Source organism: Onychomys torridus, chromosome 11 (genome assembly GCF_903995425.1).
Source record: "Onychomys torridus chromosome 11, mOncTor1.1, whole genome shotgun sequence".
Taxonomy (NCBI): Eukaryota; Metazoa; Chordata; class Mammalia; order Rodentia; family Cricetidae; genus Onychomys; species Onychomys torridus.
Window position 1 is genome coordinate 36,711,720 of NC_050453.1, and position 27,197 is coordinate 36,738,916.

The following is a 27,197-nucleotide window of genomic DNA, read 5'->3' on the forward strand; positions in this document are numbered from 1 at the left end:
AGGAAACATATGTGAAAGGGAATCATGGGAAATGTAGTTTACTTGCCCAAGTATCTAGAGCCCCCCTCAGCCACAGTGACAGGCCAGGGGACAGGGATCATAAAAGAGGAACCTGGCCTGGAAGCACTGGACCACAGTAGAGCTGGAGAAGGATCACAGAAGTGTATCTGAGTGAGAGCATTTTCAGGACCACCCATACTGGCCAAGGCCAGGAATGAAGAGAGAACCTCACCTGACCCAGCCTCCTCTGCTCTGGCTCCCCAGTGCCAGGGAACACTGACCATGTGAAATGACCACACACTGCCATCTGCCCATCTCCCTGACAGATGTTTCTGCCTCCTCCTAGACTGGGCCTTACTCATTTCAGCATTCAACCCTGACCATTGCAGAAGTCAGCATCAGCCCTGCTGGAGGAAGCAGACAGGAAAGAGCCTTTCATTCATCTCTCACTGTGATAACGTGTTTCACCACAGTTAACTGGATTCAGCTAATGCCGTTATAAAAACAAAAGCAAATTCAGAGGTGGTATACAGGGGGCTTAGATGTCATGGTCACATGTGGACATGCACACAGTTATTTAACTCTTCATTAACTGAACCAGGGTTTTGCCACAATCCAAGCAGGTGGCAGAAGCCTTAGCATGTGAATGCCTCTTCATAAAGGACAAGTGCATCTGAATGAGATAGTGATGGTCAAGGGGGTCAATGTTATTTCCCAGCATTCTTCTTAGTAAGGAGGTCTCAGAAATGCCTCCTTTCTCAGAGAGCCCCACAGGAATGCTAGCTATTCAATCCTAGCACGGCCTGTTTCCACACAGCAGACACGCTCCACAGTGCTGATGCTCAATCTAACTTACCAGATGGCATTGAAAAGTCACAGCTTCTGTTTTTCTTACCCTGACAAGGTTTCAGAAGGGTAGAAATGGAACACTTCTTCCAAGTGAAATAGTGTCTGTTCTGGTACTGTGGAAGCTCCATTCCAACAGAAGTGGGGAGGGTGCCGAGGCTCCCATATGTGTGCATGCACGTGTCTGAGTTCCCTTATGAACAGAGTGAAGTCTGGGGTGGGGAAGGGAGTGGTGTGATTCCTAACAATGTACTCTCCTCTGGTGTCCTTGCAGCCATGAGTGCTAAAAAATGAGTAACTCGGGTCACAGAACAGGCGCTATCACAGCATGCATTAAGTGAAAGCAAATTAAGTGTACAAGCACTTAACTCAAAATCAGTCTTCACAGTTTAGAATATCAACAGCATCATCTTAATCGAGGGCATCAACCACGACAGAAATGGCCTCACATTGAAGTCTCTGTTCCTATTTATATGGTACCTTCTATTAGCAAGCCATGCAATGCCCTTGCAAATTACTAATTGCTCAGCAAAGCAGCCCAGGAGAGCCGGTCAAGGCCATTGGGGATGTTAGGTCCAAGAATACACAGAAAGCAGCAGAGGCTGAGAAATGGGTGATGAGCATCCAGTGGGGAGTTCTGAGAGCAGAATCAGGATCGGGATGTGAACAATTGTCCTTATACTTGCACGATGAGTTCCTTACTCACTGAGCCATCTTGTTATTCTATCAGCATGCTCTTCAATCCATGATTGGTTATTCTGAAAAGTGAAGGGGAGCATTTCTCCCATGCTGCAGAAATATGAGAGGTTCAAGGGCTGAAGAAAGTGAGTAAAGAATTTACCAAGCAAACAGGGGTATCCATGAAATCTATGTGGGCAAGGCATCTCCTTGGTAATACTCAGGGAGACAAGGGATTCTTGGGGTAAGGTAGGCTAGCAAGTTCAACAGGAGACCCTGACTCAATAATGTGTAGACCTCTCAAGGAAAACACGTGATGGCAACCACAGCCCTCCAGACATATACCCCACACTTGTAAACATGCACCAAAACACATGCAAAAATACATACACATATTCATTTTTAAAAGTACAAGCAGAGTATGTTTATAGATTTATATGAGTTGGCTGTAATACAAGAAAGATTTTCCCTTCTACTTTATAATCTCAGTCCTCATTCACCAGATATCAAGCTCAAACTACTGTGAGGAAAAGGTGGTCCCTGCATTGGTCAGAGCAAAAGAGAATACAGCCAGATTCTGGCATCATTAAACTGGTCAACCAGCTGCAAGACATTATCAGCTGCCATGTTAATCATTAATGAGGCAGACAGTGCCTGTTGCCTGCGTAGTGAACCAAACATTATGACTTGGGTTTTCATTTCATTTAAAATTAACTCACTGAATGAGGAATCTGCCTCCAGCTTGTGAGAGACGGATCTCTTGGCACAAAGGATGGACTGGCAGGCCAGAAGCACAAAGGGAACATGAAGTCCCTCACAGACATGATCAAACTGTTTGCATGCAGGCCATGCCTTTTAATTCAACTCAGTCCCCATTTCTTTAAGCCCCTGCTCAAAATATCCCTGTGTTTGCAAACAGAGCCTCTCTGTGTCACTGTCCTTTCCTGCCGTAGTCTATGTTGGCGCCTCTTCAAATTACCTTTATAGCCTCTAAAATGAAGCAAAAGTGGGAATATAATTCTACTTTCTGCTTTGGGGTTATATTTTCTTTTGAAGGAAAAAAGAATTCAGTTCTAAAATATTTTTGTTATGCTTAAAAACAAAAGTAGAGAGACAAACAACAGAGAATCCAGGTGAACCCACTTGTAATTAAATGATTGTTTACCTCCGCCAATATCTAGTAATTCCTAATCTACCTTGTGTATCTAGAAATGTATCTATTATAGATATTTCATGCAAGCATAATATGAACACATACTATTTATCCCTTTATCTTATAATTATCTATACATCTTCAAGTTACTTCTCCATTATCTATGTTAACTCATTTCATAACAGAATAATATTTCATTGTTTATATATGCCACGTTACTTATCCAGGCTTCTGCCCTACAACATAGGCTATTTCTACCTTTTGACTAATGCTGCAATCAATATCATCAACACAGAGAACAAAAGGGCTGTCCTGCTGAGCCCAGCATGGACAGAAGAACAGAGGCGAGAATTACCCCTTTCTTGTGGTATGTTGTATGCAATAGCAGATAACTCAAACGGTGGATTAACTCATCATTTCTTGTGTTTCATTTTTCCACTTCTACCATGGACATATAGATTTCACTTTCCTTTGAAATCTCTCATGGATCCATGCGCACAGTTTACCTTTTGTGCTGTAGCCACTGGCAGTTTCAACATTTTGTCACATGACGGTCTGTTTCTATTGAGCCCTCTTCTTTTGATTACAGACTGTACATTCTTGATTCTTCACATATCCTGTACTTTTTAACTGTGATGAGCACTAGGTGTAAACAAAGATACCTTTATTAAGCTCCATAAGCATGTGCAATCTCTTCTGCTGGGCTCCTACTGCAAACACTTCTTCTGCCAAGCTGTTATGTTGAACTGGGCATTGTTATGTCTTTAGTTGGATTCAGCTTACAATTGGATTTAAATATTTTGAGGATGAGATTGGAAGAGATCCCCTTGGATCAAGTATGCAAGATACCCTGGAGATGTTCTCACACCTCGTATTTCAGTAGCCACCTTTCTGATCCATGTGAGCCATATGCTTTGCAGACTGGCAACCAAATAGTTTTGGGGTCTTGGAGGAGTTATCTTTCCTCTCCAGTCCTACTTCACTCTGTGCCTCAGGGGATTGCTCTTGACCTCATCTTTCTGTATCTAATTTTTGGAGAGCTATAGCAATGGATTTAGTAAAGCCCTGACATGGCAGGAGGGATTCGCTCTATCTTGCTGTTTTGTCAAGCCTTCTGGAAGCATCTGGTGCACCTCTGATACAAAGTTGATACCACTTAGATTTCTACAAATTTTTCTCATCTTGATGTCATTCTCAATGGGACATTGCTTTGACCTCAAGAAGGTCCTAGGATCTGGTTGGGACTCTGTTCAGTTCATCTGCCTGTGTCCAGAAAATGGCAAGCCACTACACTGCACTGTAGATGGTGCCCACCTTTCACTTGGGGAATTCTACACTTCTCAGGAGGATTTTCCTCAGCTTTTTTCCATCTCCACTTTTGGAATCCTTTCTGTGGTGGTTTTATGGAGGAGGGCTCCATGGGCTCAGATATTTGAATGCTTGGTCCCCAGTTAGTGGAAGTGTTTGGGAAGGATTAGAGATATGCTCTTGTTGAAGAAGTGTGTCACTGGGAGTTGGCTTTGAGGTTTCATTTGTTTGTTTGTTTGTTTGTTTGTTTGTTTGTTTTTTATGTTTAATTTTTTATTATTATATTTATGTTTTAATTCTACACATCAGCCATGGGTTCCCCCATCCTCCCCCTCCCACCCCACCCCCACCTTCCCTCCAGCCCCTCCTCTCCACCCCCACCGCCCCCAGGGCCAAGACTCCCCTGGGGATTCATTTAAACCTGGTGGATTCAGTACGGGCAGGTCTAGTCCCCTCCTTCCAGGCTGAGCAAAGAGTGTGGGTTGTTGAGATCAAGATTGGAGAGGCACAGGACCAAATAGCCAAACGAATGGAAGCACATGAATTGTGAACCAAGGACTGTGGAGCCCCCAGCTCGAGCAGACCCTCTGGATAGGTGAGACAGTTGAGTGGCTTGGACTGTTTGGGAGGCACCCAGGCAGTGAGACCCGGGCCTGTCCTTGGTGCATGAGCTGGCTGTTTGGCTTTGAGGTTTTAAAAGCCCGGTTTTCCCAGTTAGCTCTCTCTGGAAGCTACTTTCAAATAAGGATGCAAGCTCTCAGCTGTTGCTCCAGCACCATGCCTGCCTGCCTGCTGCCATGCTTCCTTCCGTGATGGTCACAGATTCACCCTCTGGAACCATAAGACCCAAATTGAAATCTTTCTTCTGTAAGTTGCCTTGGTAATGGTGTCTTTTCAAAGCAACAGAAAGTAACTAAGACATTCTCCATGTGTTAAAGATAGAGTTGGCAGGTGTTACTGATATGTTTTATAACCAAGGATACCATCATACCAGCCCCTATGTGGCCATTACAAGTTTGAGGGAAATTAGCTTGGTTTTTCTTTGCCCAGCCTAATGGATTCTTTTCTTACCCACTGTTGTTCCAGGGATGCACACCGCCACATGTTTCCTTTTTCCCTGAATATAACTCATTTTGGATTTCTTTGTATCCTCTGCTCTCTAATGGGTTTTCTAAATTATGATTTTATATCTTGCCCAGTTTGCTCATGTTGCTAAGGCAGTAAATTAAACAGGAAACTGCATCAGGATATGATGATCTTTTTTAGTTGCTATTAATGTAGTGATTTTCAGTTCTACACACCCCAATTTTTCTGTTTGTAAAGCAGGTGGTACCTGCCAGTCAAACGGATGGGAAGAGTAAGCATTAGAGGGTAGGGTAGCAAAATACTTAGAAGTGGGAAAGGAATTCAAATGGCTGGACAATCTAGACATGCCCACCTGACTGTCTGCTCTCATCTCCATTCTCTGTCATGCTTCCTGTCTTTGAATGTAATGTTCACTCTGCCAGAAACTCTTCTTTTTCCCTCTCTTTACATTGCTAATTTTCTTATTTCTTCCAATAACCCTTACCTGGAGTCACCTCTCAGTCAAGTGATTCCTGATCATATTGCTGTATTATAATTACATATTTATGTGTGCATATTTCTTGTTGGACAATAAGTTCTCTAAAAATGGGCACTATGTTCCATCACAGAATTTGACAGAATGGCCATAAATAGCATTTATCCTAAATGAATTATCTGCATGCAGAAAGTAAGACTGGAATGAATGACTCTTAATAGTGTTATTCATTCATTTGGAAAATATTCTATGTCTATTATATACATAGTACAATGCTAAATGCTCTTGGAAAATGCCCCATAACTACATATGGCCCACAGATCCTTGTCTCACAGGATGCATAATTAACAAGAAAGAAATAGAAACACATAGGAAAGTCTAAGTAACACTTCAAGCCTCCAATAAAAATAAGATGTATGTAAAAGAGAAATTAATTTCTATAATAAAAGACAGGATCAACTGTGTTGGCAGTATTGATGTTAGTGATGAGACAGAGCACACGAAGTCTGAGACAAGCCTTTATTTTTGGCAATTAGGAGATGAACTTTGAAATGAAGTTTCAAATGGAACTTGGTAATCTGGTGACAATAGAAGCCAGACACATGGCATTAGAAGTGAAAGAGCAGAAGGAAGTGGAGCACATGGGTGGAGTCCATACTCAAGGCATTTGTCAAGAAATAGACAAGGAACCATTCCATTGGAGACAACAGGTCAAGCTGCCAAAGATAAGGGTCTCAGAGAAGAAAGAGACTGAGGTGCTTAGGAAATAGCGTCTGGTAGACCATCATCCTGGAAGAGGAGAGGGACCAGGACCACCCATTAGGGCCAAGAGTGAATGAAGGCTACCTCCTCAGAGATTCAAGGAGAATGAAGGCAGCGGCATTATGGGAGAATACTGTGAAAGAGAAGAAAACAATGGTGGATGTCTTCCACAGTCTTAGAAAAGGTCACTTGCTAAGAGGATGAGGATGAGGGGCAGCTAGGAGAGAAGACTTCATGAGGTAGGGAGGCTTTAGATGGGTGTGTTTGTGCAAGTGTCTCCTGCTTGAACATGCTCTATGTCATATGACCTTGTAGACATGCAAGGTATGTGAGGCACGGAAGACATTCACTGAGTTGCAGCTAGCACCTCCCAAACAGGCTGATGGAAGAAAACTGGAAGGCAAGCACATGTTCAAGTATTTCCAGTGGCAGTCTAGTTGGAAAAGCAAAACTGAAATACAGTGGAATCCGGGTCACATCTCAGGGCACTTGAGAGGAATTCTAAGCAAGCCTCCAGTCAAAGAGTCAAAGACCAGGCTGAGTGGTGAAGGCTCACACAGGAGCTGAGGAGAATGCTCAGAACTAGAGATGGATATCAGAGGTGAACTCCAGTGCAGTTTAGTGGTTATCGGAAAAGGTTCAGTGGCCAATTCGGTTATATTCTTACCAAGTATCCCACAAGTCTAGATCCTTTTTCCTACCAATTTTAAAATGGATTTTGGGGCCTTTTCACCAACATACAAACAGGTTACATCAAAGAACTGTACCACAGTCAGAGGAGTTTGGGTCAGAATCTCACAAGATAAACATCCAGTCCAAGGGAAGTACAACCAAGCACCATAGCAGTAAGGAAGCAAAGTGAGGCTTAGACCAAGCCAGATCAAGATTCAGATAGTTCTTGGGAAAATGATAAACTAGGCCATTGGCTAGAATGGAAGAAGGTGACTGAGACTTAAGTGAAAAATAAATTTGGGACCCATGCTCTAAAAATATTTGTAGAGAAAATATTACATAAGTCCTTCCTTTCATCACAAGCATGAGTTCTAGAAACTCACAAAAGACTGTACAAGGGGTGACAATATCCAGGCTCAGGGCATGGTCATGATATGTTTAGATGAGAATGGATTAGATGTAGATGGATTTATATGGCTGCTAATGTGGCATATTAATGTCACATAAGATTCCTGAATGGTCCTAGAACCACAAAACCAGAGAAATGAAAATATTCCCAACAATAGCCTGCAGAAGGAAAGACTACTATCCAGAAGTGGGTTGTTATTCTTGAGAAGTGCAAGCCATGGCAAGGACAGAAATTTTCAAAACTGAAAGAGTGGAAGGGAGTTAAAAGGGAGGTAAATGCGTTGATGTGATCAAGGATCCAGAACACAAGAGCTGGCTTGTAAAGATGTCTCGGGGGGAGCCAGCTGGAGAGGTATGCTTGCCTAGAGCCAAGACGGCAAGCTGAAAGTAAGACAGGAATATTATGATTATTCATAAGCATTCTCTGTCCCTAATTCTTAAGGTCTATGTCTAGCCAGGGGAACCAGGCCAGCCTCTGTTATGGAAACATGGTACAGAATTCAAAAGAACACAAAAAACTCTCCACCAGGAAAAAGCCGTGTGATGTTTTAATGGACCAACGCTATATTCTATGAGAAGCTCTGACCTTGGAAAATTGAGATTGGTGAAGATGATCTAGAGAAAACAAATGAAAATAATTATAATGTGTTTTTTGCCAAGCACCCATTCTCTTTCCTTGTGATGAATACCCCTTCCCTTCATGTGAATGTGGTCTGAGGACTAGATGACTCTTAACATCTGCCATCCATTATCATCTGCTACTGAAGAAGCTGGAGGGAGTCAGATCCTAGAGGACCCACCCCTTGTCAACCTATAAAGCCTTACACTAAGTCAATCAGAACCCATGGTTTTAAATCCTGAACATAGAGAGTTGGTAGAGGCTACAGTATGTGTGTGTGTGTGTGTGTGTGTGTGTGTGTGTGTGTGTGTGTGTGTGTGTGTGTGTGTGTGTTGTGGGGGTTGTCATTGAACCTTTAGAGCCTTCTTATTTTCTAAGTCTAGTCCTGATGTTCTTACTAATTTTGTGAGCCCTTCATATCTTTTCAGTATGCTCTGTTTCTGTTTAAAACAGTTTTGAGAGAGCATGAGAGGCTCTGACTGAGGCACACAGTAAGGCAGACAGAAGGATAAGAGCAAGGCTCATGGTATGGCAGGCCGAAAGAGAGATGACAGTAGATTTAGGTTGTCAGCAAGGCAACATTGATACAACTAACCTTAAAATGAACCTTAAGAAAGAAGTCAAAAACATTGAGGAAGATGATGTGGATTGGGATGAAACTGAGAAGTGAACATGTAAGAGAGTTATGGGTCCTGATGTGTGTCAGAAGGGGGAAGACCCTAGTATAAGTTTGTTATAGAATATTATTTTAACTGGGCAAAGGTATTACATTTGTTTATACTGCACTTGTTTAATGATATAAGGATGTGTGTTTAATTATGTAAAGATGTGTTGCATTTGTTTCATCTTGCCTGCCTAAGGTACCCAATTGGTCTACTAAAGAGCTGAATGACCAATAGCTAGACAGAGAAAAGATAGGTGAGCCTGGCAGGCCAAGAGAATAAGTAGGGGGAGAAATTGGGGCTTGAGGGGAACTATAGAAGGTGTAGGAAAGCATGGGGAAGAAAGATAGGGATGCACATGGGGCTGGAAGCCAGGCAGCCACAGCCAGAAATGAGCCAAAGTTAGGCCAAGCATTTATAACTAATAAGAAGTCTCTGTGTCATGATTTGGGAGCTAGTTGGTAGCCCAAAAAGAGAAAGTCTGGTACACAAGTTGGTAGGAGATAATGGCAAGGGTAAGGGCTGGCAGTCATGTAGAACTTACTCTAGTAGGAATGATGACATAAACAGACACTATTAAATGTGACAAATGTTATAGCTAAAAGTCTAAACTCGTATATTATGCACATTCTCTCTGCCTAAAGTTCTTGTTGGTAAAATGTGGTGATGAAATGACCAACACAATGCAGAAACCATGATACATATTCTCCCCCAAATAGTTCTTGTTATAAGAAGCATATGTTCTATATATGAAAACAGAAAGCCCTACTTCTAACCTGGTATTGGGACAGGGCAGAAGCTACTAGAAGAAAATGAATTTTAACACCTGAAAGTAGAGTAGTAACATTATTCACATTTATTAATCTCTCCCCATGTGCCAGAAATATAATCTCCTTTATTCCCACAAGAGCCCTATGAGGTAGGCACCAATGTTATCAGTACTTAACAGATGACAGAATCTGAAGTGTGGAGGGGCTAAGCACTTGGGCCAAAACCTCTGTTGAGTGGCAGAGAGAAGAAAGGTGGGGGTGGGGCTGATGATCAGTACATCTGAGATCTCTCCCGATAAACTTCTAACCACTGGAAACCCCTCACTGCCTGGTGTCACCTTATAGGAGCTTGTTCTGATGCCGCCTCTGTGTACTCAGTTTTATAACACACAATACCAGAGGACACAATTCATAGATCGTATTTTATTTTCTGTCCCACTTTCCAAAAATATGTATTGTTCGTAAACGAAGAGTAATTACTCTGGTTACTGACCTCATAAAATTAGCATATTTTCTCAATTAGATTCATATCAGAGCACCTCTGAAAACCACCTCTCAAAGAACCTGCTCACTGCCCTCCTGCCTGATGGCAGTGAGAGAAAACATGCTAAGTGCCCTCCCTTCTTCCCTTCAAAGAGAGATCACATTTGTCCTGAACACTAATCAAAGAAATGTGCTGCCACATTGCTCAATTGGAGCCCTGACTTCATTACTAAAATGTGGTGTCTGCTGAGGTGGGTGACTGGGGCAGCTGTTCAACATATGCCTACCAACACTGAATGGCCCCGTTAGTCCAGAAAGTGAGGGATGCTCTATCCCTTTGAAGCTGAAGGGGAAATTGTAAGTAAGCATAAAGTAATTACCCACTTGGAACCGGTCCAGGCCATGTTCAATGCAATTGAATGCTTCTGTCCTTGATGCCAACCTTCTCCAGCTTAGGGAGGTTAGAGACTTGGAATATTTTCACCACTCTTTGCTGCAGAGACCTGATGTGCTTTGAAGCTGGATCTGAAATTCACTTAGGTCACCAAGGGGAGGGATTACTGCCTTCCCAGCCAAAGAACATCCTGTCTCGGGAGAGTTAACATCATTTCAAATGCTCTTTGGTTCACATTAATATTTGCTACTTTCTCTCTTCCTGTGGCAAGCAGTGTACAGACTGCCTTCCATAGATACTATCTCATCTGAGAGGTGCAGCAGTCATGTAAAAGAACAGCATAAGCATCACCATCCTCAATTACAGACAAGGAAACCTGACATGAAGGAAGATAATTGACTGGATGGGGATGGAGTCATGGTCTTCTAAGCTTGGCATCTGGGCATTTTGTGCTCTTTTGCCCCACTCCACTTACAAATGCATGATTCACAATCAATGTGCATTTGTAGACCTCCTGGCCCTCTTTCAATTGCCCAAAAAGTATTTTCAAAATTGTTTTCTAAAAAACATTTACAAACAAAAGTCACATGAAACAATGTTTTAAAGACACAGACCAGGATTCCAGGTCCCTTGAAGAGGATGAGCGTCCCTCTCCTCAAATTCAACTCTGGAGAATGTGAACAGGCAGAGAGTAACTTGCAGGGCTACTGCAGGAGCATGCAAATCCCTTGTGGAGGCAGACATTTCTTGTTCTCAAAGGTGATTCTAATAGGCATATTGCATTCAGAGACCCAAGGCTAAGAGAGGATGAAAGCTCTTCACTTTGCAGTCCATTGTTTTGAGAGGTTCACCACCAGCACTGATCCTGCAGAAGTACTATTGGAGTCCAAATCCAAAGTAACATCAAGACAGTACAGATGAATGTTGGCTGAAAGGATATGAGAACAGGTGCACTGATCAGGAGCCTTGAGCAGGGTGCTGCCAGAACACATGGTGACATTATGGTTTCAATGCAGTAACCTCTGTCTCAAGCAGGGAGGGACTTCAAACCACAGCACCCAGCTGGTGGTAGAGGTGGGTAGCAGTGACTGTCCATCTCCTTTCCTGTTATGGAATATTATTTTAAGATGTGTTACTTTTCTTTATGCTGTGGAATATTTGTTTAATGATGCAACAATGTGTTGCATTCTTTTATGTTGCATTTGTTTAACTCTGTGAGGCTGTGTTACTTTGCCTGTCTAAAACACCTGATTGGTCTAATAAAGAGCTGAATGGCCAATAGCTAGGCAGGAGAAGGACAGGTGGGGTTGGCAGGCAGAAAGAATAAGTAAAATGAGAAATCTTGGAGGAGCAGGAGGACACTAGGGGCGAGCTACACAGCCAGCCATGGAGTAAGAGTGAATGTAAAATATATGGAAGGAAGAAAAGGGAAAAGCCCAGAGGCAAAAGGTAGATGGGGGTAATTTGCAGGGTTTTTACTGTCAAGCTTTGTAGATGCAGGAATCAGGGGTCCCATTTTTACATCTCCAACTCCTAACAGCCTCTCCTCTTTAATGAGCTCCAAGGATCAGTACAGACCCAGGAAGCCATTTGTGACTCAGATGCAAATTTTTGGATGCAGGTCTACATAGAAGAAGTGTGCACCACACAGTAGCACTTCCCTTTGGTAACTGAAGCCCAGCTCTGAAAAAAGCAGCAGAAGCAGCTACATGTCATTCTGAGCAGTAGACAAAGAGTGTGAGCCGGCAATGTTGCTGAGATGTGTGGGATCCATCATTGATCCCACCTTGGTGCCCCTTTCTTAAGGGAAATTGCTTTAGTTTATTACATTCTCCATTTTCAGAGCCCCAGAGACATTTGGTGGGAACACATGTGCTGCTGGGCATTTACCTGCCTTCCCCTCCCCCCCAAAAAAATGATACCCCTCCAGTACAAGGTTAGGTTTCCCCAAGATGCAGCTGGCAGGAGAAGTCTAGTCTACATAGGAAGATGAGTGGAAAGAATTCAGCACCATTGTCTTAGCTCCTTTATGCCAGCAGACACTGCAGGGCAGGGGTCATCTTTCAGATAGCCCTTTCTGTTGGACCTGTCTGAACCCAAGAAAGAAAACAACTTATTGCTTCCCACAGATCTAGATATATTGTATGAAAATATATAACTGCAAATCAAGAAGCCCTAGAAAACTGAGCATCTCAGTTCTTCTCCTCAGCAAGGAGGGACTGTCGACCCTGCTGTTTTGTTTTGTATTTGTTTGATTTTGTCCTTCCTCACACTCATCCCATTCTTCCCCTGTATTGCTCTTACTCTTTCCTTTCTCCACTCTCCATCTTTATACTTTGTTACCACTACTTTAATCTATGAATTATTCCTCTTTAGTTTATCTTACATTATCTCAGCTCCTTTCTTTTCCATCATTATTGTGGGTGAGGTTGGTGTTTCCATTTTTATCACTATATTCTTCTTTCTTTTATTGAATATAATTCTTTTTCTCATACAATATCTCCTGGTTACAGTTTCCACTCACTTCCCAGTTCCTCCCCACCTCCCCTCCAGATCCATTCCCTTTCTGACTCTGATTAGAACAGAACAGCCTTCTAAGAGATAACAACCAAACATGACATAATAAAATATAGTAAGATAAAGTAAAAAACCATCATGTTGAGGCTGGACAAGGCAACTCAACAGGAGGAAGAGAGTCCCAAGAGCAGGTACAAGAATCAGAGACCCACTCATTTACACAGTCAGGAGTCCCATGAAAATAGTAATCTAATAGCTATAGTACATATGCAGAGGACCTAGTACTGACCCTTGTAAGCCCTGTACTTGCTGCTTCTGATTCTGTGAGTTTATATGAGCCTTGATGAGTTGATTTAGAGGGTATCTTCAATTCCCTCTCGCTCTTATACTCTTTCTGCCTCCTCTTCCACTGGGTTCCCTGAGCTCTGAGGGTAGGGATTTTATGGGAGCATCCTATTTAGAGATGTGTTATAGCAAGGGCTCTCTCTGTGTGTAATGTCTGGCTGTGGGTCTCTGCATCTGGTCCCTTCTACTACAGGAGAAATTTCTCCTATGATGTCTGAATGAAACACTTATCTATGAGTATAGCAGAATTTGGAGTCATTTTATTGATACTTTTTTTTGAAGCCAGTAGTGTTTGGCTTTACTCTAGATCTCTGGGCTATCTGCCTCTAGTTCTTGGTTATCCAAGCAGTGTTGGGTGTGGTTTCCATCTCATGGAGTGAGCCTTAAGTCAAATCAGGCATCTGTTGGCTACGCGCACAAGTTCTGTGCTATCATTTTCCTAGCATAACTTGCAGGCAGAACAGATTTTGGGCAAAGGTTTTGTGGCTGGTTTGGTGTTTATATTTCTCTTTTGGTAGCCTGCAGAGCACCTTTCTGCATCAGAGACACTAGAACATAGGGGTGAAGGTTCCATGTAGGCTCAACTTCTCTATATTCAATGAGTTGTGTGTCTGTTGTCCTTGGCAATGGAGTCCTGCTGTCAGTTTGCAGAGAGCAACCCATTGTCATAGCAACAGCCTGGGTTATTTGGGGATTTCCATGGGATACTCCCCCACCTTGGCTAACAACTCAATTGAATGCAACCCAGTCCTGGTACTAGAAGCCTCATTTGGTGATGGGAGATGACCAGTTGGGGTTCCATAACTCCCATAATTAGGCAAGCTCTTTAGAATTGCTTTCATATATTATTTTACAAAGTTTCCATTACACTAGATTTCCATATCATCCCTCAAATGCCCCTCAATTGCAGCTGTCTGTCCTCACATTCCCCCCCTCAGCCCAACTCCCCTCCCGACCTGATCCCTCTCATTTTCATTCCCCCTTGCCCCGAGTCCATCCATAAAACCTGTTCTGTTCACCCCCACACAGGGAGATCCATGTACCAAGTCCCTTCCCCTATATATAACCTTTATGGGTCTGCAGACTGTAGCTTGGTTATTTATTTAATGAATAATATCCACATATAAGTGAGTACACACTATTTTTATCTTTATGAATCTGGATGATTCTTTTCTAGTTCTATCCATTTTCCTCCAAATATCACGATGTAATTTTGTTGTTGTTGTTGTTGTTGTTTGTTTGTTTGTTTGTTTGTTTTCGAGACAGGGTTTCTCTGTGTAGTTTTGGTGCCTGTCCTGGATCTCACTCTGTAGACCAGGCTGGCCTCGAACTGGGATTAAAGACATGTGCCACCACTGCCTGGAATGATGTAATATTTTTAATAGTTAAGTAATACTCCATTGTATAAATATGCCACATTTCTTTATCCATTCTTCTATTGAGGAAGATCTAGGTTGTTTCCAGTTTCTGGTTATTATGAATAGTACAACGATGAGCAAGTGTCTTTGTGGTAGGATGAAACTTCTTTTGGATATATGTTTAAAAATGATATAGGTAATGTCTTGAGGTAGATTGATTAGCAATTTCCTGAGGAACAACCATATTGATTTCCATAGTGACTGTACAAGTTTGCACTCCCATGAACAGCGGAGGAGTGTTCCCCTCACTCCACATCCTCGCCACCATGAACTGTCACTTGTTTTATTGATCTTAGCCATTCTGATAGGTGTAAGATGGAATCTCAAAGTAGTTTTGGTTTGTATTTCCCTGATGGCCAAGGATGTTGAACATTTCTTTAAGTGTTTCTCAGTCATTTGAGTTTCCTCTATTGAGAATTCTAATTAGATCTGTACTCCATTTTGGAGTTAGATTTTTTTAGATCTAGTTTCTCGAGTATATTTTCGATATTAGTCTGCTATTGGATGTGGAATCGATAAAAAACCTTTTTCCATTCTGTAGGCTTCCACAGTAAACAATTGATGATGTCTTACAGAATATGATGCCTTACAGAAGCTTCTCAGTTTCATGAAGTGCAGTGTATTAAGTGTTGATCTTAGTGCCTGTGCTAACAGTGTTCTGTTCTGACAGTCTTCTGTGCTGGTGAGTTCAAGGCTATTCCCCACTTTCTCTTTTATCGAGTTCGGTGTATCTGATTTTATGTTGATGTCATTGATCTACCTGGATTTTGTAAAGGTTGATAGCTATGGATTTGGATTCTTCTACATGCAGACATCAAGTTTGACCAGCACCATTTATTGAAGATGCTGTCCTTTTTTTTTTTTTTTTTTTTGAGTATGTATTTCTGGCTTCTTTATCAAATATCAGGTTTCTTTAGGTATATAGATTTATTTTTGGGTCCTCAATTTTATTCCATTGATTAATGTGTGTTTATTTATACCAATACCATGCTGTTTTAATTACTATAGTTCTGTAGCACAACTTGAAATCAAGAATGATAAGAACTCCAACAGTTCTTTTGCTGTTTAGACTTGTTTTAGTTATCCTGTTTATGTTGTTTTTTTTTTATATGTAGCTGAGACTTGTCCTTTCAAGATATGTGAAGAGTTATGTTTGAATTTTGATGTGTTGCATTGAGTCTGATGGATTACATTGAATCTGTAGATTTCTTTTGGTAAGATTGCCAGTTTTACTATGTTAATCCTACTGATCAATGGGCATGGAAGATCTTTCCTTTTTGTGATATCTCCTTTAATTTCTTTCTTCAGCGTCTTAAGGATTTATCATACAAGTCTTTCACCTACTTTGTTAGAGTGACACTAAGATATTTTATATTATTTGAGGCTATTGTGAAAAGTGTTGTTTCCATGATTCCTTTCTTAGTCTATTTGTCATTTATAAATAGGAAGGCTACTGACTTTTGTGACTTAATTTTGTATCCAGCTACTTTGCTGAGAGCGTTTATCAGCTGAGGAGTTCCCTGGTGGAATTTTTAGGGTCACTTACATACATACACTATCACATCATCTGCAAATACTGATATTTTGACTTCTTCCTTTCCAATTTGTATCCCCTTGATCTCCTTAAATTGCCTTATTGCACTTGCTAAGACTTCAAGTACTATATTGAACAGATATGGAGAGAGTGGACAACCAGTCTTGTTCCTGATTTTAGTGGAATTGTTTTGGGTTTCTCTTCACCTAATTTGATGTTGGCTATAGGCTTGCTGTACAATGCCTTTATTATGTATGGGTTTGTCCTTTGCATCCCTCATCTCTCTAGAGTTTTTATTATGAAGGGATTTTGGATTTTGTCAAAGGCCTTTTCTGCATCTAGGAGATGACCATGTGAGTTTTTTCCTCTCAGTTTCTTTATATGTGAATTATATTTATTGAGTTCTATATATTGAACCATCCCTGCATCTCTAGAATGAAGTCTATGTGATCATGGTGTATGTTCTTTTTGATGTGTTCTTGTATTTTGTTTGCAAGTGTTTTGATTATTTTTGCATCTATGTCCATAAGAGAAATTAGTCTCTTAAATACATTATTTGGTTTTATTATTGATATTGTGGTCTGTAGCCTGCCTCCACTACTCTAAGTGACAACTGGAACTGAGACCTCAAGAGAAAACTGTCACTATAAAGATTCTTACATAAAATAAGAAGTAGTATTTGGCCTAACAGATGTATAAGCTATGAGACAGAGATATGAGAAATATGGAAGGGTAAAGCAACATGACTCTTTCACAACATCCCAATTCATCAATAACCAATTCCAGAGCTATCAAAGGTGATTAATGTTACAGACAGGCAATTAAAAAGGGAAAATTTTTAATTTGTCAACTGCCTGAACTAAGATACAAATAAACATATAAATGAAAGAAAAAAGTGAAGTTGAGACAGAGGAGAAAGTCATCGAAAAGAGAGAGATTCTGAAGGACAACTAAAATTAATTCTCAAATAAAAAACTGATAAAACAATATAAACCTCACCAGACTATAAGGCATCACCAATAAACTGGATCAAGCAGGAGGAAAACTATGAAGGACTGAAGACAGGGTGATCAGCTATTACCTCAGACAGTGATAAAAAAAAATCATTACCACAAGTTTCAAGATTTCTAGGATCCAAATAACACACCAAAATGATGAGTCCTAGGAGTAAAGAAAGAAAGTGAAATACAGACTAAATGTGTAGGAAGTGTACTTAATAAAATTATACAAGATGCCCAGGGTGGCAGCATGTCCTTGTAATGCCAGCACTGGGAAGGTTGAGGCAGAGGGATTGCCATAAGTTTGAGATTACCAAGGCTATATACCAAATATCAGGCCATCAGGGCTTAAAAAGGGTAGCCTCTCTCAAAAAAAAAAATTGCTATCATTTTTCTCAAATCTAAGGAAAGGTGTGAATACTTCAGAATACCAACAAGAAACCATGCCATATTATAGTTAAAATACCAAGAACACAGAGAACAAAGAAAAAACATTTAAAGAGGTAAGGTAGTAATTACAAGATTAAAAAGAATAACAATCTTTCATAATAACAGACTTCTCTATAGAAATAAAAAGTAAACAGATCTTGTAATAATATACTCTCAGTTCTGAGAGTAAGTAACCACCAACCAAGATGATTACAGCCATCAAATATACCTTTAAATTCAGTAAAATACCTTACACGGTGGGCACAAACTAGAACAATTCACATCAACCAATATGAGAACTTGGGAAAGAATATATTTCAATTGAATATATTGGCAAACAGTAATTAGGAAAACATCAAACATGACTGTTTTACTCAGTAAAACAGAAAACATATAAGATGAGCATGAGAAAAGAAAAAAACAACAACAACAACAAAGAGTACTTGAATCAACCAAGAAAACTGGAACAAGGTAACAAAACCACAGGAATTATTAGCACAGATCTCTCAATAATAACCATAAATGTAAATGGTATTAGCTAGTCATTTCAAAGATGTAGACTGCTTGATTGGCTTTGAAGCAAGAAGCAACTGTTGTCTGTCTACAAAAAGCACATCTTACATGGAAAGACATGCATAGACTTAAAGTAAGGGGATGAAAACTGATTCTTCAAAGAAATTGAATCTGAAAGCAGCCTGGAATATCTGTGACAAAGCAGAATTCAAGCCAAAATTATGCAGAAGAGATTAAGAAGCACCTTCTATAATAATAAAGACAATGATCAAAAAGATACAATGATTTTAAACATTGGTGCATCCAACTTCATAAAATAAAATTATTGAATGTAAAGGGATGTATAAGTCCAAATAAAATAATACTGGGTGATTGGAATATATATCACTTTCATTGATTGGTTGAACATGGATTCAAAAAGCTCAATAATGTGATGTTCTCCTTTTCATCTCTAATTTTCTTAATTAGAATCTTCTTTCCATGTCTTTTAGTTAATTTAGATAAGGTTTGTCAATATTGCTTTCTATTTAAAAATGCTTTTTTTCATTCTTTCTTTTGTTTGTTGTTTTTTTCTGTTTACATTTCATTGATTTCACCCCTTAGTTTGATTATTTTTTGCCATCTACTCCTTTTGGTTGTGATTTCTTCTTTTTCTTCTAGAGCTTTTACGTGTGCTTTTAAGTTACTAGTACGAGATCCCTCCAACTCTTTTATGTAGGCACTCAGTGCTACAAACTTGGCTCTTTAGAACTGGCTTTGTTGTGTAGCATAATTTTAGGTATGCTGTGTTTTCATTTTCATTTAATACTAGAAAGTCTTTAAGTTCTTTGTTAATTTCTGTCTTGACCCATTTTTCATTCAGTAGTAGTTGTTCAGTTTCCATGTTTGTAAGATACCTGTTGCTTCTGTTATTGTCTTTAATCTGTAGTCATCAGATACAATACAGGGTGGAATTTTTTTTATTCATTGAGACTTTCTTTGTGTCTAAGAATGTGATCAGTTTTGGAGAAAGTTCCATGGGGTGATGAGAAGAAGTTATATTCTTTTGTGTTTGGGTATGTTCTATAAATGTTCTGTAAATACCTGTTAGGTCCATTTGGTTTATAACATCAGTTAGCTTCAGCATTTCTTTGCTTAGTTTTGTCTGGATGACCTGTGTATTGGAAAGAGTTAGGTACTGAAGTATCTCACTATCACTGTGTGAGAGTCATTATGTGATTTAAGTTGTAGTAGTGTTTCCTTTATGAACTTGGATGTCCTTGTGTTTGGTACACAGATGTTAATATTTACAATGTCTCTTGTTTTTCCTTTGATGAGCATGTAATGTCCTTCCCTATTCCTTCTGATTAGTTTTGGTTTGAAGTCTATTCTGTCAGATATTAAAATGTCTACATCAGCTTGCTTTGTAGGTCCATTGGATTAGCATATCTTTTTTCCATTCTTTTACTCCAAGGTAGTGTCTGTCTTGATTTGATGGTAATGTGTGTTTCTTGGATGTAGCAGAGGATGGATCCCGTTTTTGCATCCATTCTCTTAGATGGTATCTTTTTATTGGGGAATTGAGAAAATTGATGTTGAGAGATATCAATGATCAGTGTTTTTTGATTCCTGTTGTTTTGTTGTTGATTTGCTGGGCTACAGTTATTTATTTATTCCTTGTGTTTTCTTGGGCATGCTTAACTTATTCAGGTTGGATTTTTCCTTCTAATGCACTCTGTAGGGCTGAATTTGTAGATAGATATTGCTTAAATTTGGTTTTATCATGGAATATATTATTTTCCCCATCTATTATAATTGCAAGTTTTGCTGGGCATAGTAGTCTTGGCAGGCATTGGTGGTCTCAGAGTTTGCAGCACATCTGTTCAGGCCCTTCTGGCTTTTAGAGTATCCATTGAGAAGTCAGGTGTTATTCTAATAGGTCTGCCTTTATGTGTTACTTTGTCTTTTTCCCTTGCGACTATTGATATTCTTTCTTTCTTCTATAAATTTAGTGTTTTGATTATTATGTACCAAGAGGGCTTTGTTTTCTGGTCCAGTCTATTTGGTGTTCTGTATGCTTCTTGTACTTTAATAAATATCTCCTTCTCTGGGTTAGGGAAATTTTCTTGTATGATTTTGTTAAAAATGTTTTCTGTGGCTTTGACCAGAGTTTCTTTCCCTTCCTTTATTCCTATTGATCTTAGATTTGGTTTTTCTATTATATCCCAGATTTCCTATGTTTTGCACCTGGAGTTTTTAGATTTAACATTTTCTTTGTCTAAGGATTTCATTTCTTCTATCATGTCTTTACTGCCTAAGAGTTTCTCATCCATCTCTTGTTTTCTGTTGGTGAGGATTGCCTCTGACTTTCCTGCTTGAGTTCCTAAAATTTTCATGTTCTGATTTCCCTCAACTTGGGTTTTTCTTATTGAGTCTATTTCTACTTTCATGTCTTGATCTGTTTCGTTTTGTCTTTCCTTCCACTGCGTGTTTGTTTTCATGGATTTCTTTAAGGGATTTATAAGAACCTCTATTGTATTCATAAAAGCTATTTTAAGGTCCTTGTCCTGTGCTTCACCTGTATTGCATTTCTCAGGGCCTACATAGAAGGATTTCTGGGCTCTAGTAGAGACATATGTCCTATTATTATTGACAGTGATTTTACCCTGGCATCTAGTCATCGGGATTTTGTAATTCTAGGTGCTGATATCTGGTCTTGTCTTTACTGGGTGGATGTTTTGTGCCTTGGTTTCTGTTACTTTCTTTGGTTCTTAGGAGGGTGTGGTGGCTATGTGTTGCCTGGTAGGAAATTATTCTGGGATCCTGCCATGTGTGGCCACTGGGGTTTCTGAGTCAAATGTATCTCTAGTTATTGGAAGCTGACACTTAGGAATGGGAAGGGCTAGAAGTGGGTAGTCTGGGGGAGTCCACAGGAGAAAAGAAACCAGGATTTTATTAGTCACCCAAGGATGGGGGCAGAGAGTGAGGAGGGGCCACAATAGGTAGTCTGATACAACAGATGTGAGGATGAGACTGAGGGCTTGGATTTGGAGTGGAGGGGGGAAAACGAGGATGTGATGCTCCCCTACCTGTTTCAGTAGCCTACTTACTTCTCTGACAGTCTTGGGTTGTGGCCTCCCAGGGAATGCCTGCTTGAGTTGAGGCCTGGGACGAAAGGATAAGGAGGGGTGAAGGTCGGAGGAGAAGATCTGCAGAAAGGAAAGAAAGAAAAGGCTTCAGCAATTAGTCTGCTAGAGCTGGGAGTCAGACTTGGGAATTAGATTTGTATAAGAGGATGTGGTGATACTGTGTTCCCCAAAAATATTGTGCACCCTAATAAACTTATCTGGGATCAGAGAACAGAACAGCTACTAGATATAGAGGCTAGAAAATGGTGGCACACACGCCTTTAATCCTATCACTTGGGAGGTCGAGATCCATCTGGATCTCTGTGAGTTTAAAGCCACACTGGAAACAGCCAGGCATGGTGACTCAGACCTTTAATCCCAGCAAGTGATGGCAGAAAGGTATATAAGGTGTGAGGACCAGAAACTAGGGCTGGTTAAGCTTTTAGGCTTTTAGCAGCAGTCCAGCTGAGATTCATTCTGGATGAGGACTCAGAGGCTTCCAGTCTGAGGAAACAGGATCAGCTGAGGAACTGGCAAGGTGAGGTGGCTGTGGCTTATTCTGCTTCTCTGATCTTTCAGCATTCACCCCAATATCTGGATCCAGGTTTGTTTTTATTAATAAGAACTTTTAAGATTCATGCTACAAGAGGAGGAAGAGGAAAAGACCAAATGGCTGAGAAACACTTAAATATCTAACATCTTTAGTTATCAGGGAAATGCAAATCAAAACAAAACTACTTTAAGATTTCATCTTATACCCATCAGAATGGCTGAGATCAATAAAACAAATGATAGCTCATGCTGGCAAGTTTGTGGATTAAGGGGGACACTTCCATGGTGATGGTACTGCAAACTTGTACAGCCACTATGAAAATCAGGGTGGCAGTTTCTCAGAAAGATGGTAATATATCTACATCAAGATTCTGTTAAACCACTCTTACGTATATACCCAAAGGTAACTGTCTTAGTTAGGGTTTTTATTGCTGTAAAGAAACACCATGACCATAGCAACTCTTACAAAGAAAACATTCAATTGGGGTGGCTTGCTTATAGTTTCAGAGGTTCAGTCCACTATCATCATGGCAGGAATCATGGCAGCAAGCAATTAGATTTGGTGCTAGAGCATCTGGGAGTCCTATGTCTTGCAGGCATCAAGAAGTCAACTGACAGTCACACTGAGAGAAGCTTAAGCAAAGGAGACCTTAAAGTCCACCCCACAGTGACACATTTCCTATGATAAGGCCACACCTCCTAATGGTGCCACTCACTTTGGGGGCCATTTTCTTTCAAACCACCACTGACACTTAACCTTACCACAGAGACAATTGTTCAACCGTGTTCATTTCTGCCCCATATATTTCTGTAACAGCCAGAAATTGGAAATAATCTAATTGTCCCTCAACAAAAGAATAGATAAATAAAATGTGGTACATTTACATAATGGAATATTACTCAGCTGTTAAAAAAATAAAATCATGAAATTTACAGGTAAATAGATGGAACTAGAAAAACTCATCTTGAATGAGGTAACACAGACCCAGAAAGACAATTGTGGTATACATTTGCTTATGTGTGTATATTAGTTGTAAGGTCAATGATAACCAAGCTACAGTCTGTAGAGGTTAGGGACTGAGGGAAATAGATCTCCCTAGGAAAGGAAATAGAATAGATAGTTATGATGGATAGGAGGGACTAGAACAAGTGGATTTAGTGGGGAGGGAAAAGAGGGATAAGGGAGTGTATAGGGGGAGACAGATAAAATTAAGGATCCTTTGAGGGGTAGTATGGAACCTAGTATACTCTTCCTAAAATACAGACATAGCCATATGTAATCGTTCTGAGAAAGCCTCCAATCCAGTCAGTGTGGTTTGTTACACACATGACAATTGCGCCATTATTACAACAGCAACACATCTTACCTAGGAAGTGAGTATTGTAAATGTAGGCTTCACAGCTGGGTAAGGTTGCTGATGCCTTTTCTCCACCAATAGCATATAGCACCTCCCATCACTATGAAATCTAGCCCGGAGGGAGGAAGCTTCTAGCTCCATTCAAGCTTGACATCACCATACTTTGCCTACAATAGGCCAATATATGACTAGACTTATCAATAGTCAGTTATGGATTTGGGAGCAACTTATGGAGCCCTATCCTTCTTGGTAAACTATTGACTACTGATGGATTCTGAATGAGGGACAGACATTGTTTTCAGTTGTCTACACACTGAAGAGCCCACCAGGCTCCAAGTGATAGTTATTTACCCATGGTGACAGAGATGGCCCTGATTGAAAATCAATGATTCTCAAAAAAAAAAAAAAAAAAAAAAAAAAAAAGACCAGGCCGGGTGGTGGTGATGCATGCCTTTAATCCCACCGCTTGGGAGTTCGAGGCCAGCCTGGGCTACCAAGTAAGTCCAGGAAAGGTGCAAAACTACACAGAGAAACCCTGTCTTGAAAAAAAAAAAGGCCAGACAAACAAAATAACAGCAACCAAAATGTCATGAATGTGAGACAGCACTTGTAGTGGGGTAATAGAACTGGGAGGGAGAATAGGGGAGCAATTATATAAGAATGCACATTATACATGTATGAAATTATAAGAGAACAAAGCTTTTATTTTTATTTTTAATCACACTAACAAAGGAAAACATTGACAGAGTGAAAAGACAGCACAGATATTGGGAGATGTTTTTGCAAATTATTTATCTTTGCTTAAGGAGAAAATATAAATCAACACTATGTTCAGATTCTATTTCACCTCAATAAATAGGTCTACCATTAGGGAAAAAGAAAACAAGAAGTGCAGGTGAAGATACAGTTGGTGGGCGTGTCAATTGGCAGAATCATGACAGAAATGGTATGGAAGTTCCTCTAGAAATAAATATTTAACTACTACATGACCTACTATACCATTTAAGGTATACATTCAAAGGATCAAAGTCAACAGTGTAAATAGTCCACATATACATTCTTACTGATGTGCTGTTCACAGTATAAACATTATGGATAAGCATGAGAGACCATAAAGAGATGAATGGGCAGAGAAAATATGGTATATATACACAGTCAAGTTTTATTAAGCCACAAAAAAAAGAGCAAAATCTTGTGATTTTCAGGAAAACAGATGGAACTGGAAATCATGGAAAGTGAAATGAGCCAGAATCAGAAAGATAAGTATCACATCATACATAGAACTTCGAGAAATAAAAGGACTTGAAAACCAAAAAGAAACTATTAGGGTATGGAAGGACGAAGTGGAGAATGGGGAACAGAGGGTGATAGATGGGATGAACTGGAACAAAGTACACTACATGCAAACATGAAGCTATTACAACGAACCTGTTACTTGGGATAACTAATATTTGCTATGGCGGTTTGAATAAGAATGGCCCCCACAGGCTCATATAATTGAATGTCATCAGGAAGTGGCATGACTTAGAAGAATTAGAAGGTGTGTCCTTGTTGGGTTGGGCATGGCCTTGTTGGAGGAAGTGTGATACTAGGGGTGGTTTTTGAAGTTTCAAAAACCCAAACCAGGCCCAGTAGCTCTCTTCCCTGCCTGTGGATCCAGCATCCAGATGTAGACTTCTCAGACACTTCCCCAGCAACACGTCTGCCTGTGTGCCTGTGTGCCACTATGCTCCCCGCCATGATGAAATGGACTAAACTCTGAAAATGTAAGCCAGCCCAAATTAAATCCTGTTTTCTTACCATAGTAGTAGTATCTCTTCACAGCAATCGAGCACTGACTAAGACATATGCTGATAAAAAGATAGTGCTTTATAATTTTAATGTTTGAAGGGACAGTAGTTGTAAATTACATTCTTACTGTTCAGACATGATGATATAACAAAGACAAATGAAGTTTTAAGAGGCTTAGTATGCAAAAATTCACAGTAAATTCATTCTAGTATGATATAATCAAATAAGAATATTCAGAGATAGCAAAAAGAGTTAAACAAGTTAAACACCTTTGCAAAGTATATTGTTCATTTTTTTTAGGCTGATTCATTAATTATATTTCAGGAGACTTCTGGAAAACTTCACCAAAGAAGATAAAAGATACAAACCAATAAAATACATGGGGAATAAAATAGAAAGCAATTATAAATGCAGCTGAGAAGCCAAGGAGGAAATAGTGAGCAAGTGTCTACGTTGTTACCTGAAGACTCAAGGAGACACAGACTGGTTAACAGCCAAGCACACACCAAGAAATCAAAAGATCAAAAACATTTTCAAATGTTAAACATGAAGTAAAGGTCTCCCCTAAAAATGTTTCAAATGCTTGTGCCTAGACTGGGTTAAAGGTAGCTTCTGCTGAGAATCCAAGGTTTTGCCCCTCCTAAACTATAAAAACCTTCAGGGGAATGGCTGCCAAGAGTCAGTTCCCACAGGAACAAGCTCCTACATAAATTGTCCAGTCCCGTATATTCCAATCACAGAAATATATATAATATATAGTTAAAGGAGAAGAGGCAATGAATTTTCAGGGAGTGGGGGACAAAGGAGGATTTGGGGAACAGAGAAAGGCAGGAATTATGTAGGTGCAATGTTTATGTATGTAGTTCTCAAAATATTAAAAGTAATAATAATAAACATAATATAAAACCTAGAAAAATTATTAGGCTTGTTTTGAGACAAGAAAAATAATCATCTTTTTTTAAAAACTAAATGTAAATAAGATATTGAAACTCTAAGCCACATTGTGTTACACATACATGAAGAAATTCCAAGTAAAAGTTTACCCATGTAATTAGGCATAAATACAACAAAATGATATAGTGATAATAAGATTTATATTTATTTTTTATTTTTGAGAGCTACACACCAAAACATTTTTTGGTGAAATATAAAATATCTGAAATTTGTTTCAAATGATCCAGTGTAGGGATGTGATGAAGGACCAATCATGAAACAAGAAGGACTCTGAGGGATGGAGAGGTGGCTCTATGGTCAACAGCAATTGCTGCCTTCTCAGAGGACCTAGGCTTAGTTCCCAGAACCACATGGCATCTGACAACCACCTCTAACTCCAGTTCCAGCGGTTCCAACTCCCCTTCTGCCCTCTGCAAGCACCAGGCACATGTGTGTATGTATGTATATATGTATACATACATGTGTGTGTATGTATATATGTATATAGGTATATATATTATGTATATATATATATATATATGTTTGCAAGCAAACACATACATAAATAAAAATAAAAAATCTTTACAGCGGAACTATATGCTGGCCATTTTTGAAGTTACATGGTAAATACAAAGAAGATGCTATGCTCTATAGATTTTCTTTACTAATTTACATGAGGAAAAAGGTTAATTATTTTATGTGGGTTATTCCAGTATAAAGACAGTAGTTTCAAAAATTAGGCAAATCTATGAAATGAAATGTATATTTGATGTTCACATATATAATTATAACTAAAATTTACATGAAACCTATAAATATTTAACTCAATAATATGCAGGTTGATGTATAATTGGGAAAATGTACTGGTGTTATCATTTTTACATTGAAATGGGTGGGTAGATGAAAGGATATATATTAAAGCATTTTTAGTAAAATGCTTACAGTAATGAGAAATTTATTTGTGGTTTGAAGGTGTATATATGTGGACAAGTAATGGTGTGTGTGTGTGTGTGTGTGTGTGTGTGTGTGTGTGTGTGTGTGTATACAGGTATGTGCTCATGTGCAGGCATGCAAAGACCAGAATAGATCATCAAGTATCCTCTCTCAATCAAGGTCTCTCACTGACGGGAATGCTGACATCTGGCTAGGCTAGCCAGACAGTGAGCTCTTGTGATCCCCCTGTGCAAAATCACACTTGGTGAATCATTGGGTTGTATTGGGGTAACTTACAGGAATATGGGGGGGGGGCGTTGCTTTTGAGATGCTCTCTTTCAGTCTTACGAGCTTTCCTGCAGGATGAAATATGTCTATCCCAGAGGAAACTGCTCCACAATAGCCATGTCTCTGCTCACGCTTCACCCTGCTCCAAGTTACTCTATCCCCCAC